The following is a 12,638-nucleotide window of genomic DNA, read 5'->3' as shown; positions in this document are numbered from 1 at the left end:
AAGACATCTTTTATTTCATGAGCTAATTTTTAAATCTAAATTATAGCCATCTAATTTTAATTCTAATATGTTCAACCATTTATTCAGTATACCCCATTTAAATTAAATTTATATTTATGTCTCATTTGTTGATAAATTAAAATGAGCCCCAGCGATTCTTGAATTCTATAATTGAGATTTGCATGGGCCACAATCTGATAGTAATCTTAATATTGTCAGTTAAACAGAAGTGTCAGAATGTTGTAATTGAAATTTATTATTAACCTGTACTTCATATGTCAGTCACGTACCTACGTGTGTCTAAAAAACTAACATATGAAATTGTTTTATTATGATTGATTTGAGCGGATTTGTTAAGATTGTGTTGGATTGGAGTCTCATTTTGGGTTGCATTGAGATTGAATTCTTGTCTAAGGAATCCTCTTTCTTTTTCTTAACAATGCTATTTCATTTTCATATATAATAACATTAGATAATACTTTGATTTCATTTTATTTTTATCAATAAATCTGATGCATGTATTATAATTTATAAATCATCATAAACGACAACTTTTTAAGTGAAGATTACTTGTCACAAGAAATATAAATAAACACCTATTAATATATTAATGATTCTCGCTGCACCAAATTAAATGGATAGCTATACTTATTTTACTACTTTTTTCTTTTAAGTGTCTTTATTGAATAAAATTATGACATTTATTTATATAATTTTTTTACCGTCAGAAATTTAAGTAGTGTTTCAATGGTAAAATTACAATCTATATCTCTCACTTTTTCTTATTTTTTAATTCTCCGTGACCCTAATCGTTGTTGAGATGAGAAGGTAACAATGCACTTTTTACCATCATTCGTATTTTTGCTGTTCACCGTCTGGAATTGTTCAGCGTTTACCATTTACATTTGCTCGGCGTTCATCGTTCGTGTTTATTCGTTGTTCATTGTTCGAGTTTGCATTCGCGTTCATCTGGAAGTCACATTGTTCTGCTTCAAACTCTGTTGCGACCAATCCACGCACTCCACCTAGCCGTCGAACTGGTCTCCTTCGTCACCGCCGTGAGTTTCCTAAACCCGCCACCAAACAATACACGCACAAACTACTAGAAAAGTACTTATTACATATGGATATTTCCTACAAATTTTATCTCACGGAAATATAGACAGATTTTGGGAGGAAATTTTCGTCAGAAACAAAGAAAAATGAATTAGCATGAATTACAAATGGAAAAGAGGATCTGTCGATAATTCTGTCAAAAAAATTAGTATTTTTTCATGGAAAATAATTACCGACATAAAATTTGTCTGTATTTAAATGAGCATTTTATCAAATTATTATAGACAAAAAATCTCTCTGTAATTTAAAATTTTCCATCAAAAGATATTGACTTAAACCTAACTTAACCCCACTCTCTCAAGCTCCATTCACACTCCACACAAATAAAACACAAGCTTTTTCCTCTCTCCGTCGCACGAGCTGCTTCTTCTCTCTGTCACACGAGCTTCTTTCGCCACTACTACTGCTGCCACCGCTGCTCGCATCGCACGATATCTCTCTGTCATCCCTTGCGTCGCACAAGCTTCCTCTACCGCCGCTCTCATTGTGTCTACTCCCTTCGTTGCCATCGTCGCAGAGCTCTCTCCGCCGCCGCTCTCATCGCATCTGCTCCCTTCGTGAATTTCAAGTATACTCTGATTTTGTGATTTTGTTGCTTATGGCTCAATTTTTCTGTGCCAATTTTAGGTTTATCAATTTATCTTCACAGTTTCTATCTTCTTATTACTGTTGATGCTGATTGAGCTTGTTGTAGTTGTAGTGATGAAAGAGGTTTATCTTCACATGCTGGTATCTCGAAACAAATGGTAATTTTTCCCTTTCTATTCTCTTTTTTCTGTTTAAATGTTTCTAATTTTCAGCTTAGGGATTCGATCACCTGTTCTGAGCTTGTTCCACGATTCTACTCTATTTGTGATATTTTTGTGTGTGGATAAATGCATTTGCTTTAGTTTGAAATGAAAAATATTTTATCTCAATTTGAGCTTGAACTATTTATATCGAGCTATTACGTGTATAATTCTTGCTGTAGTTCTTAGTTTTTTAGTTGCTACTCTGAATTCTTAGCTCAGTTTACTTACTTGAAATTTATTGCAATTCCCTAGTATATGAATTTGTGAATTTTAGTTGTATATAAATTTACTTATATTTAGTTAATTTACTTTTAATTCATTCAAGGGAGAAATTTCATTGCTCCTTGCAAATGCTAAGGTACATCAAAATATGTACATCGAAAGTGTTTGGATCACTGGCGTGTGGTTAAAGTATGGATGTTGTGTATATTTTAGTTTGAAAGATTTGTATACTATCGCAATATCAATCTATATACTGTTTGCATAGGGTAACAACTATATGGTTCATAAGTGATGAATATGATTATTAGTTAATGGTTGTCAACTTATATGTGACAATGAGTAGATGCCACTTTTGTTGATATTCATATTTTTTTTCTATCTATTGTTATTAAGCTAGAGCAATTTTAATCTATAATGTAGTTTGAATTACTCTATTAAGGAATGCATGTGTATGGTGTAACAGAAGAGCATTGAGCGTAATCAATCAGAATCTAGTGTAAGGTCGACCTTATCTTTGTGTTGTTAACAAGAGACCTTTGCCATTATCAATTAATCTTATTTTACTTTACTTTTTGTTTTGGATAGAAATATTAATTTCATAGGACTTCTATGGTAATTATGTTAAAATCTTAAATGCCCTCAACTAGGTGAATATATTTGTGTTTAGATTTTATTTTGACGTGGTGTCAAATGTTAAATTTTTATTTTTAGGTGATTTTGATACTTTTATGTTACCTTGCTTTTAATGGAACTAATTTGTTTCACATAATTCTTTATTTATTTATTTTCTCCATTTCTTTGAATTTGAATGTTTGGAAGTCTGGTAGCGGAAGAAGGAAAGATGAAAAAGAGAAGCATGAACCAAAAGCAGGACAACGATGTATATGCACGTTATTTCATAAGGAATTCCATGTTTGATATCTTATTTCTATATCAACGATGTATGTTTGATATCTTATTTCTATATTTCATGAAGTTTTTATACTTTGAAAAGTCCCTTCTTTTTACCCCAAATTCTATAGGATCGGTTCCTTGAAAAAGGCCACTTGGTATATCTTTTATAAATGCCATTTATAGACTTGAAGTTTGGTGCTTTAAATTTTCTTTTTATCATTATCTCCACACAATTTTGATAATTTAATTATAAAAGTAAGCCCTTTTTTGTGATAAAGGTACATGCCTATGCCTTTCATTTTGGAGCCTTCTGCTTCTGAGTTCGTCAGGCTTCAAAAACTCTAACACTCGGATTCTGGTAATATAAGCTATTATGATAAGACTAAGTTTGTTGATCATAGTATACCTGTAATTTTACTTATTCTTTTTTTGAGCAGGGATTGTCGAGGTAATTTTGGATAGGCCTAAAAATAAGAATGCCATAGACACCAAATTAATGAGAGGGTTAAAGCATGCATTAGAGTTGATTAATCAAGATTCTTCCACTAATATTGCCATCATCACTAGTTCAGTTCCTTGTGTCTATTGTGCTAGTTTAAGAGTACATTAGTGGTGCAAAATTTATAACTCACAAATTAACCGGCAAGGGTACTGGGTAGTACTAAGTAGTACCTCAAGTGAATGAGGGTCGATCCCACGAGAATTGATGGACTAAGCAACAATGATTGAGTGATTCACTTAGTTAGACAAACAGAAAATGGTGTTTTGAGAGTTTAAAAATATTACAGTAAATTCAGAATATTAGAAAGCAAGCAATAAATTGGTGTGAATAATATGGGAGAAAACAGTTAAGGTGTCAGAGATATCTATCTTCCGGATTGACTTTTCTTACCAACTATTTTAATCATGAAAGATTCAATTCATAGCAAACTATATGTGACTAAACCCTAATTTCTTAGACCTTTTTAGTCTCTTCTAACCTTCATCAGATGCCAATTCCTTGGTCACTTGATTTCAATTAGAGGATTAAGTTCAATTCTAGTTTATGTGCCATAGAAACCCCAATTACCCAAATATAAGAGGATTATATGTCACGTATCCCGTTAAGTCCAGATAATTAGTGATTTAGGAGAATTAGTTTTCAAGCTGTTGTTCAGGTAAATAGCTTTTCCTAGGTTTACAAGAACTCAATTAGAATAACGGTCATACTTCCGTTCCACCCAGATTTATAAGATGAAGAATGAATAATATTATGAATTCTATAATCTTTTTACTTCGGATTAATCCTTGAACACAGCAAAATTTCTTTCAATCTCTTTTCTTTGGTGCTTTGCAACTTGAGCCTAGCCGTGACTTTAAATGCTTTGTCTCAAGCTTTACTTGACACAAAAATACCACAAGCACTTGACTGGAGAACTCTCTTTTGGTTCTGATTTTTCTTTTAGTTACTCCCAGACAGTGGTGCTCAAAGCCTTTGGCATGCTTTGTTAAATACACTTGATCTCGACTCTTAGTGCTCAGTCTCAAGGATTACTTGATACATTTACACCACAAGCATATGACTAGGGAAACAACTCTTTGAGCTTTTAATCATGTCTAACCTCCCTAGTCATTGATGCTCAGAGCCTTGGACCTTGCTTTTATTTTTCTTTTGCTATTTCTTTTGCTTCAAGGATTAAGCTTTTGTTTACTTCAGAGAATTTATAATAGTTCTCTAAATTCTTGTTCCTCATGCATCAACATCCTTTTATTCAAATTAAAATATGCATTATTCATATCATGCATTCAGAATCACAGATAATACCACCACATTTAAGTATATAAGACTATTTTTTAATATAAACTCAATTTCTCATGCAGTACATCACTTCTTTTCTTTTTCTTTTTAGATTCAAGCTCAGTGAGCGGTACATGAGACATCTCTTCAATTAAAAGATAAATAACTGAAATTTCAAAGTAACAGAATTAAACTAGAACCTAGGACTCATAATTACTAAAGATCATGCAGACATTCAAGTAAAATAGCAGAAAACAGGAATATAACATAATAAGAACGGGAGGAAATATAGAATGAAAGGAACTCAACCACCTCAGTTATCCTAGTAGCCGTCTCATTCTTCAGGCTGTGCTTCTCCGTGAAGATAATTTGCCTCCTTTTGGTGCTATTAAAATAAACAGAAAAGCCACAAGTGAAGTGACAATACCAAACTTAAAAGTTTACTTATCCTCAAGTAAAGAAAAACTAAAAACAGGGAGGGATATAAAAAGTGTACGGATGAGTAAAAATAATAATTTTTATAAAAGAAGAAGACAATGATAAAAGGACAAGAGAGGTTAAAATTAATTAAATATATATATATATATATATAAAATACAAAATCCAAAAATATTAAATAAATATTTAAATAAATAAGGGGACAAAATTATCCCAATTCTAAGTTAAGTAAAGCTCCAATGCATATGTGATAAGAAAATTAAAAGAAAAAGTTAATACATGAGTATGTAATGTAAAAATGGGAAATTATGGGTAGCTAAATGAATTAGAATTAAATAGAGTATGTGTATGTTAGGTGAAAGTTTAGGTTAGTCAAAGATTCATATTTTAGCTTACTTAGTCATATATATACCCTCACCCTAACCTTAGCCCCATTACAACCTTGGAAAAGACCTCATGATGTTGCATTGGGATGATGGGGTTGGGAATCATATATATAAGCTAGAAAGAATAAATGGGGAAAGGAAAGATATGTTTCAGGAATAGGTTGATTTAGTTTGGAAGAATTAAACACAAAGAAGATGGCGCCTAACTTAGGGAGAACGGCGCCTAACTTTTGGGTGCCCGAATTTTTTGTTCCTGCTGCGTTTAACTTGGTGAAACCCAAGTTAGGCGTGACCTCCCTTTCTCTTTTTTTTTTAGATAGAGTGGCTCTTAACTTCAGAATGGCCAAGTTAGGCGCCACCCACCCCGTAAAGAATGCCTCGTACATGCCTCTTGTGGCGCCTAACTTTAGGAAACCAAGTTAGGCGCCACCCTCCCAGTAGCCAATGTCAATTTCGATGCATAGTGTGGCGCCTAACTTCAGAAAGTCAAGTTAGGCGCCACCCTATCCGACTCCAACTCTTCCAGGGTGTTCGAAACTCTGTCTGCTTGTACTTGTTTCTGTTCTAATCACTCTGCATGATCCAAATACACATAAAACAAAGGAAAAATAGTAGAAACTCAAACAAAATTAATAAAATTAAAAATAAAAAAATCAAAATAAAAATCAGACTTAAGGATACGAAAACATCGGGTTGCCTCCCGACAAGCACTTCTTTACTGTCACTAGCTTGACGGTCAGCTCCTCTAAGGAGGAGGACCATAGGGGCTCAGCTCTTCACCCCTCACTGTGAACTTCTTTCCTGTGCTCTCATGGATCAACTCTATATGCTCAAGAGATAGGATCCTGTTCACTGTATGAGGTAGGATTGGGCATGCAGTGAATACCACCTTCATTCTTGAGGAGAAGTCTTCAGTGGGAATCTTCTTATTTCTCAATCCCCTGGGTACTTTCTTCTTTTTGTGAACCTCCTCCTTGGTGGATGATGCATTTCCGACACCAAACTTAGGTTTGATGTCAGGGAGAATTTTGTTGATTGTCACCAAATGAGGTTTGAGCTGCAGATTCTGTTGTGCATCATCAGGGGGTTCTTGAAGGTTTGGATTAATAAGCTCAGTCTGCATGTACCTCTCCTCTTCACCTGCTGAATGCATATCTTTGAAGACATGAAAGATCAGTTGCTCATCATGCACTCTAAGCACTAATTCACCCACTTCTACATCAATTAAAGCTCTCCCAGTAGCTAGGAATGGTCTTTCTAGAATTATAGAGGCATTCTCATCCTCCCCCGTGTCAAGAATCACAAAATTTGCTGGGAGAAAGAACTTGCCTACTTTGACCAAGATATTCCCCACTAATCCATATGCAGGCTTTAAGGATTTGTCTGCCATCTATAATACTATCCTTGTGGGTTGTGCCTCTTGGATTTTCAGCTTCTTCATCATAGATAAGGGCATTAGATTTATGCTTGTACCCAAATCACATAGGGCTTTCTCAAATGTGGTGCTCCCACTGGTACATGAAAATTGAAAGCTCCCTGGATCTGGTATCTTCCTTGGCAAGTTATTCTGAATTATGGCACTACATTCCTTAGTCAAGACCACTGTCTCATCTCCCTTTAAAGGCTTCTTCTTTGACAATAACTCCTTTATGAATTTAACATAGAGAGGCATTTGCGCCAAAACTTCAGCAAAAAAAAAATTGATTTGTAGCTTTCTGAAAACTTCCAAGAACTTTGAAAACTGCTTGTCCTTGGTCTCCTTTTGAAGTCTCTGAGGATATGGCATCTTAGGCTTGTACTCAGGAGCCTTAGACAATGTCGGATGTGTGTCAAGAGTAATTGAAAAAGGGTTGTCTGTACGCCTAGGAGGGGCGTGTATTACTGTGTCTTCAGTCTGCTCTGGAGCTTCTTTTTCAACCGGCTCCTCAGTAACTTGTGCTTCCGTACTTGCCACTTGTCCACTTATCAAGGTGATAGCCTTGCACTCCTCTCTTAGATTTGGAATTGTGTTACCAGGAAGGCTATTAGTAGTTCTCTGATCAATTTCATTAACTTTTGTGGCTAATTGACCCATCTGAATCTCCAAGCTCTTGATTGATGCTCTGGTTTCCTGTATAAAACCCGCCATTAGTTAGTTTGTTTCTTGAGAAAAATGACTGAACGAGTAAGTTTGTTTCTAGCAAATTGACTTTTGTAGCTAAAAAAAGAGCGGAAAAAATTTCCTCGCTAATTTGTCACAAATTAATTAGCTAGTGACAATGTTCTAGCAAATGAGTCACTTAGGGGTTCAATCGAATAAAAGTAAAGTAGCGAGGGATATTATTTTCACTATTCTATCGCAAGTGTTTGATATACAATTAGCGAGAAATAATTGACACACTAGTTCGTCGCTAAATAAACTTTGTGTAAAAAGGCTAATTAGTGAGGAACAATAATGTTACTAGCTAATCCGTCACAAAGATTTGAAATGCATTTTGCGATGGACAACTTCCTAGCTAATTTGTCACCAAAATTTTTATTTTTAGCGAGCAACTAGTTTCTCGCTAATTTGTCACATAATATTGTAAAATTTAAAATTAGGGTAGACAGAAAATAGTCATCGTTAACTCGTCGCAATGTATAAATCATTCAGCTAGGGAAGTGTTCCTTGCTAATTACTCGCTAAAGTAGAAATACAGATATCGAGCACCTAGGACCTAAGTAGCGAGAAATTTGTGACAATTTAACAACTGACACACTTCGTTCGCTGATTTCAAATCGCTGATTAGCGAGCAAAATACATCTGTCGCTAAGTTGTCGTAAATTTAATTTAGCGAGCGACTTGGCAACTACAATCTTGTTGCAAAGCAAAAGCTATATCCTACCTATTTTGTAGCAAATTACTCGCTAATCTCGTTGGAAATCCGTCGCAGAGTTATAACAAATCCAAAGCTAACCGAGAAAATGTTAAAAGTAACTGGTCATAATTGAGTCACTAATCAAAAGCTTATTTAGTGAGGAATTACGACTGCTTAACAACTGATAGACTTTCCTCACTTATTTCATGTTGCTACTAATTTAAATTCATGAAAACTTTGAAGCAAATTTGCCAAGCACGATAATATAATTTGTCACAATTTTGTCATTAATCTAAAACTATTTTAAACAAGAGAATAATTAAAGTCCCAAAGTCATGTGCATTTGACTCTAAAATCAAACTCGTAAAAATAAAATCCTAAGTGACTTAGCTCGATTAACCAGAAAAAATAGCGAATTAAGCTAGTTAACTTCCGGGCCAAACGGATGCCTTTTTTTTTAAATAAGCTAGTATATATATTTTTTTACTTTGTGGATCCAATTTAGAATCCGACTAACCCCTAAAAAAAGTAACACGCACTACAAGAAAATCACCCATTCAGCAATACTTTTTTTAAGCTACATTTAAAAAGCGTAACCTGTTCATAAAATAGGCTACGCTTTTCTTTGTGTTTCCCTTTGATAAGAGAATATGAAACACAATAATGGAATCACTTGAAAAGTGTCTCCTTAGATATTAAAATGATCACTTATAAAGCGTATCCTTATCTTAATATTTATGGATACACTTTTCTAACCAAAAAGAACGCTTTTGAAGAGTAACCTAGGCTGCGTTTATTTATAGGCACGAGATATTGAGACAGGGACATTGAGACACAAAGTCGTGTTTGACAGATGAGATATAGACAAAGATATTGTGTCTAGAGACACTGAATTAGTGTATTTTGTTTCCATCCTGACAGGAAGAATACATAAACACTAATAAGAGACAACTTATTCAATTCTTTTATTATTCTTATTAATTTTTCCTAATTATATTTTCTTATTGTTCTATTTTTCTTCCCAGATTTTTTAATGAAAAAATAGAATAAATTAGACTTTCATAAATTGTTCTAATTTATCACCAAATAAAATATAAGAACATTAATTTTTGTGTCTGTCATTTGTGTTTTGTTTTCATTGTCTTATCTTGTCTAGTTCTCAGAACCAAATGCAATCTTAGAGTCAGTTTGGATTGACTTCTGAAAAAAAATACTTATTTTCCTACAACATTTAATTTATCTATCGCAACATATACTGCAAATAACACTTAAAAAATGTTGTCTAAATCAATTAAAGACAACACTTAATATTTGTTACACAAAAATAAAGCTCTTGCAACTCTTTTTTAACAACATACCATAAATGTTTCTTTTGATCAATTAAAGTACATGTAAGAAGTATTGTTTTTGTAAATTAAACAAGCAACATTTGTGATATTTGTATATCACACTTTATAAGTGTTGTTCTTAAATTTTTAATAAGCTTCCCGTTATAAATGTTGCCAAAAATAAATTAAAATTTTTCCCTAACAATTTTGACTTTCCCTCCAAATATTTTAACAAAAATTACTTTTTTTCTTTCTTTAACTTAGCACAAATACATCTTTATAGTTTACATGTTATTTACTAATTCAAATCCTTATTGAGTTCAAAACAAAATCCAAGCCTTATTTTCAATTAGAAACCCTAACCCCAACCCATTTCAAAATTTCATTGCGCGATTTACTCTTCTGCCTTTGCAGTCCTCGTTGCTGCTCTTGATTTTCTCATCGTTGCTTGTCAAGTTGTGTTCCTCTCTGCTCGTAGCGCCATCATTCTCATCGCTACTCGCGTGCCATCGTGCTCATCGCTGCTCGCGGACCATCGTTCATCGCTGCTCTGCATTTTGAGCTTCTAAATTTTTCTTTGCTCGATTCCAATTTACTTGCCTTCTTCTACTTGCGGCATTTTGCGTCGCCCCCAGCTGGATGCTGATATGCTCCATTCCCCCGTGGTGCTCATGCTCTTTCCATCACAGATAGGCTCCTTCTTTTACTCTGCTTTGTTATGGCTGAAGTTGATGTGAAATTCTGGTAATGAATTTTTTTCTTCTTTGATGAGAAATTACTGCTTAATTAATTATGATCCTATAAAATCACTGCAATATTTTATTGTTATTATGTATTCGTCGGCCTGTGCTTTAATCACTAAATGATGTCAATTTTAGGGCTTGGAAATTAATTATTGTTGGTGGAATCTCAATTTAGAGAACTTAACATTGGATTCATAGTTATTGTAGGTGTTGGAGTTGGCTGAGAATGCTTCTAGTTCAATCAATTTACTGCTAGGTTTTTCACAATGCTTCCAATTACCTGCACTTTTTCTTTTTCTCTACCTAACTAAACTTACTTCTTCAGAGAGGAGGAAGAGGTTGATAGATTCAGCAAAGTTCAAGAGAGTTTCTTTACAAGTTCTTCAACTCTCAATATACTTGAATTCATGTTAGTGGTCAAAAACTATTATACTTAGAACTTTCATGAAAATAAAGCAATTAGTGATGTATTGTGTGCAGTAGAGATTCTTTTTCTCTCCATTTCTTACATTGATAAATTTCTATCTGTAAACTTTGCTTCTCCATGCTCAGTGTTTTAGTTTATCGATGTTTCTTCCATTGCATGCTATTGCATCGTAGGCATTCATTCAATGCCTTTCTTTATGATATATCTTATCAAACTTCATAATTCTAATTAATTAATTAATTATTGCTTTTTCACTTCTCAATGTTCAGGAAGTATGAGAAAATTAATCCTCAAATGTGCAGAAATTCTGCTACATCACTGAAGATACATACATGAAATCAGAGGTAAATTTTAAAAAATAAATGTGCTTTGTTAATTCTTCTTGCTTCAATTTGGTAGATCTTGTTGCTTGTTGCATTTTAAAGCTCTGTTAAATGTGATTTAGTGCTAGATGCACTGCATATGAGAATGAGGTTTGGTATATACATCTCATTTTTTTATATATTAGTTTTCTTTTCTTAAATTATGTTTATCCATGATCTGATGTTTATTATATGTAGTTGAAATAAGATGCTTCCTTAAGTGTAACCTATTGATTAGTTTGAATCTCTAGACTACTTAGAATATTTTTATTTATTTATTTATTTTGTTGCATTTCCATGATTTAACCGTTAATCTTTATATTTGATGAAAATAATTTTGAACCTCGATCTTACACAGCTTACTGGATATGAAGGTAATCTCTCTTTGAAGAAAAGTCCATATTGGATGGCTCCAGAGGTATCTTATTCTTATTCTTATTATACATTAATCTCTGATACCTTAATCCATTCCTCTGTAATTTATTGACAATCTAATCAATTCTGTGGTAGCTTATGCAGACTAATATGCATTAGGATAACAACCTAGAGCTGCTGATTGATTATTTTGCAATGTTTATTCATGCATGCTAGCTAGCATGTCTTCGAAGTTCTGAGTTACTATTTTTTCTTCTTCTTTTGTAGTTTAACGTTAATTATTACTATTAATATTTTTATTTTTATTTTTAATAAAAGAAAGAATGTTTGCTATGTTTTGCAATGCTCTTGTCTCTGATTATTAAAATCTTGTAGGGTCAATGCTGTCTCTAAGAAACATTTTCCAGAAGGAGGCTTGATCCGGCACATAAAGTCCTCCACTGTTGAAGAATTTTCTTGCTTCTTCACATAATCATTTTCAACCATCAAAAGCTTAGGGAACTCAATGTTATTATTTGCTTAACCACTAAACAGAGGTAGGAAAAAACAAATGAATGAACACTATTCATGTCTTGCAATTTTCAATTTGAAAAATAAAAAAGCAATTATGGAAATTAAAGATTTGAGCTGAGGCTTACATATCTGTAATTTAGGGTTGATTTTGATTTTCTAGGGAGTAAAGCAATGGCCTCTCCTTGGGATCATATGGGGAAATTACAAATGTGGCTCAGTTAACTGGTCTAGATGCAGTTCGTTTGATTGGGTTGATTGTGAAAACGGCGAGCACGGCGAGGATGCATAAGAACTGCAGGCAATTTGCACAGCATCTCAAGTTGATTGGAAACTTGTTAGAGTAGCTGAAGATCTCGGAGCTGAAGAGTACCCTGAGACAAGGGAGCCATTGGAGAAGATTGAGGATGCATAAGTCATGTATTTCATCCA

General features: G+C 33.7%; 1 long non-coding RNA gene across 1 annotated transcript; it reads left to right on the top strand.

Moving 5' to 3' along the window:
• LOC110267248 lies at window positions 11,877-12,373 on the top strand. The gene is made up of 3 exons (XR_002354647.1): window positions 11,877-11,935; window positions 12,072-12,232; window positions 12,350-12,373. It is a non-coding gene; the product is annotated as an uncharacterized LOC110267248 (long non-coding RNA).

This window comes from Arachis ipaensis, chromosome B09 (assembly GCF_000816755.2).
Source record: "Arachis ipaensis cultivar K30076 chromosome B09, Araip1.1, whole genome shotgun sequence".
Taxonomy (NCBI): domain Eukaryota; kingdom Viridiplantae; phylum Streptophyta; class Magnoliopsida; order Fabales; family Fabaceae; genus Arachis; species Arachis ipaensis.
The sequence above is the reverse complement of the archived record's forward strand: the minus strand, read 5'-3'. Positions and strand labels throughout refer to the sequence as shown.